Raw genomic sequence first — 4047 nt, forward strand, 5'->3', positions numbered from 1 at the left:
ATTAGTACTAATTTGAATCTTGCATGTAAAAACAAAAATAATCGTTTAATTCAGCAATATAATTAAATCATACCATTTTATTGAACCCGGTAATATCATAAATTATGTAAATCCACGGACTTAGATAACATCTAATTCCGTGATAACACCTATCTCGGTGACCCAGAAAATACGCCGTGGCCATCACAACAGTTATCCCTTGGAGGGCCTCATGGCAAAATCAAACTAACCAGTCACTTCTCCCTTCCTTTCGCATAAACCACTGTATAATTATAGAAACACAAAGTAAACTCTCTCCAATACATGCCCATTAACATATTGAACTAAGTTCATCTGTGTTCAAACTCAGACAAAGATACTAGCGAGTTTAATAGTTTTAGATATTTATTCATAACATAAACAGCGCTAGCATTTCTGTCGATTCCATTTCAGCTTAACCGGCTATCCGGAAGAATACATGCACCGTACTAACTGCTANAAACGTTGGTCAGACAGGTAGAAATACCGATGATTTTCTTAGATTTAATCATTTTTATGAATCTATTTCAGCCAAATCCGATCGTTATTTTCCATAAAGAGTCTCACTTGATATGTTTATGTAGTATTTGAAAAAAAGACAAAAAATCAAGTTACTTCACCGTGATGCCCCTTTAATGGATTGGAAGAACTGAAATTAAGCATTGCTCAAGTAAAGATAAGCACTAACCAGTTATCGATTACGGTATATAAGTGCGTGTAGAGTTAAAGAGATATAAGACTTTCTTCGTGTTTAGCAAAAGTGGCTATATTTTTACAAGACTTGAATACTGGGACCATTGTGTTTAACTTTCCACTTGACATATGATTGAACCGGATACTACGCTTGACTTACGATTGAGTTCCCTGAAGCAGGTCATATCAGATAACTCTACTTCTTCGATTGGGCATTTAAATGCAGGTGTTCCACAGGGGTCGGTCCTCGGACCTTTCCTATTTTTAGTTTTTATAAATCATATTGCTGATAATTTACTTTCACTTGCAAGAATGTTTGCCGATGACACGTCTTTATCATTTTCATCGAGTACTGTAAGAGAAATAGAAAATGTATTGAACTATGATTGGGCAATTATTGAAGATTGGTCAAACAAATGGAATGTTAATTTTAATCCAACCAAAACTGAAGTAGTACTTTTTCATTGTTCACAAAAGTTAGATATACATTTAATGTTTAATAATACACCATTACAAACTTCCACTGGTCACAGACATATATGTGTAACATTAAATGAAAACTGTAAATGGCCTGTACTTGTTGACAATGTTGTTAAATCAGCATCAAAACAGATATCAGTATTCCGTAAGTTAAAATATATTTTGAATAAGAAAACATTGTCGAAATTGTTTACAGTTTTTTATAAGACCTCTTTTGGAATATGCTTGCGAGCTATGGGATGAATATAATAGTACAGATTCGGAAAAACTAGAAAAATTACAATTAGAAGCGGCTAGAACTGTGACTGGTGTTCCTGTTTTTGCAAGTACGCAAAGCTTGTATTTCGAAACTGGATGGGAAACATTAAACAATCGTCGGAAAACTCGTAAGTTAACATTATTATATAAAATACAAAATAATCTTACCCCTTCTTACTTACAGGATATAATGCCAAACAGAGTACATAATGTTAGCAGTTACAATTTACGAAATCAAAATAATTATGTGATTCCAAGGTGTTGATTAACCGTATTTGAGAAATCGTTCATTCCTAGCACATTAAAACTTTGGAATAATCTTGATCTTCGAATCAGAACATGTAATGCGCCTCTTGCATTCAAAAACAAAATATCTTTTAAGGGAGAATGAGCTCCTGAGTTTTATTCCACTGGTGAACGAAAATTTAATGTTTTGCATACAAGACTCTGGTAGAACTGCAGTTCCTTGAGCTCTGACCTCAAACGTATAAATGTAATTCAGTCGCCTGAATGCATTTGTTCTTGTCCTATAGAAAATGTTGAGCATTATTTTTTATAATGTCCAATGTATGAAGAAGCCAGAAATACCCTCTAGTTGAAAACGTTTAGGGAATTAGAATTTAGATATTTCAAATGCTGATTTACTTTCGTATGGTTCAGACATGTTTACTGGTAATGAAAATTGTTTTCTATTCATATCAGTTCACGAATACATTGAAAATTCAAAACGATTTAGTTAAAAATATGTTAAAACAAAAGTAAATATATTTATATATCACCTGCACGTGGTTAGCATTGTGGTACTTTGAGGACGCAGTGGATCGCATCCGGGATAGCAGGGAGCCTAGCCATCTCGGATCTCTTAAGGAAGCCAAGGATGTGTGATATTATGGTGCGATGCGTTTTAAAGAAAGTTTCAAGGATGTGACCATTGTGTGATGCGGTCTGCTGTGTCATCAAGCTGCTACGGTGTTGACACATGCATGTTGATTTCAGAGCTAAATTTAAATTATTAAATTTTATATTGTTTTAGAGACTTTATGATATGTATCATTGACAGAAGTTTCAATATGAAAATGTAAACTTTAGATTGTTTATAGTAATGTTACAGCGTATGTTTATATCAGATACAGGTTAATGAGACATGTAAGGGTACATTCAATACAAAAATAAGATATAAGCTTTGTATATTGCAAATTTTATCTTATTTATGTTTCCTTTGAATCATCTAAATTTACAGTCATCAATATTTGTTACTGTGCAGCCATATGTATTTTTCATCATTATTGTTTTAAGGGAGAAGGCAAACCTTAAGTTTTATAACCTGTGTCTAATCCCTTTTTGTACTATTGCAAATACAATATGTTTAAATCAAATACCCTGTTTACCTGAAATGCCAGAAAAATGTATCCGGGTATAGGTGGTCGGTCGGTCGGTCACAATGCAGAGAAGACGTCCTGGTTTGTCATCCTCATCATGGTCTACTTCAGGCGGACTATCCGTTATACAAGTACTGTTATTGTCGTAAGACTGATCACACATTACATTTGCATCAACATGAGTTGTTGACTTGTCGGTAACTGACTCGTCCATAACAAAGCACTTAACAGTTTTTAATCCTCTGAACTTACTGTTAAAACTTGGTGTGAAACATGCTTGAAATATAGATGTAGAAAACCGGAGATATTTATCAGCACGGTTTTTTTATTTACATTTTTTTGTTGTTGCTTGAATTTGAATATTGAATATTTTAACAAAACGTAGCTGAATAGAGTCATTTCGGTACATATATAAAAAAATATTGTACATTCGCTTAAAGCGTAGCCGAATCGACATCGATTTTGTGGACAACACGTATACATTTTTTACATTTGTGTGCACAAGCTTCACTGGTCATTTGTCTGTTGAAGGTGACAGAGTACATATCGTACTAGTCATCGAAACGTCACATAGAAAATGTTAATGGTTGTGTAAAAAGAACTTTTCATAAGTGGCACATGGCTTAATATTATGAAGTTAATAGTTGTTGTCGTACTGTTATGTAATTGGCCGATATCCACTTATTTTTTTACAGACTTTAATTAGAAAGGAAAGTTATATTTTACAACACTTGAGTTTATAAGCAGTCGAGCTAGAGGCCACTCTGCTTAAATCCTGGCTTCCTTGTCAACTTATTCGGTAACAAATGTCTATTCAATACTGTTCTATTCTGAATATAAATATTTCTACAGATAAAATAAATGCATGTCAGTAATAATTCAATATCCAAACGTCATTCAAATTGTCATTTTAAAACATTTTACCAACTTTTGTTAATGATTTTTGTTGATGAATTTTGCAGCAGTGGCTACATAATATTTAGCATCAATGTTTTTGACTTGATAATGTTCATCTATCTTTTTAAGCTGAAGCAAATACAAGATAGTCATCTTAAGTACATACAGGATACTTAAGAACTAACGTCCTACGCACATACAAGAGCATCAGGTATTTATCATCTTAATAACATCGAGATACTCAGGTATTTATCGCCTTAATAACATCGGGATACTCAGGTATTTATCGTCTTAATACCATCGAGATACTCAGGTATTTATC

The 4047-nt window shown here is 33.3% G+C and overlaps 1 long non-coding RNA gene across 1 annotated transcript; it reads right to left on the reverse strand.

Annotated features, from left to right (window-relative positions):
- Positions 1–641: 641 nt before the first annotated feature.
- LOC110454890 lies at positions 642–3084 on the reverse strand. Its single transcript, XR_002463410.1, has 3 exons — positions 2838–3084; positions 2229–2447; positions 642–1063 (listed from the first exon to the last, which is right to left on the reverse strand). It is a non-coding gene; the product is annotated as an uncharacterized LOC110454890 (long non-coding RNA).
- Positions 3085–4047: the final 963 nt, after the last annotated feature.

Source organism: Mizuhopecten yessoensis, unplaced genomic scaffold (genome assembly GCF_002113885.1).
Source record: "Mizuhopecten yessoensis strain PY_sf001 unplaced genomic scaffold, ASM211388v2 scaffold8099, whole genome shotgun sequence".
NCBI classification, from domain to species: domain Eukaryota; kingdom Metazoa; phylum Mollusca; class Bivalvia; order Pectinida; family Pectinidae; genus Mizuhopecten; species Mizuhopecten yessoensis.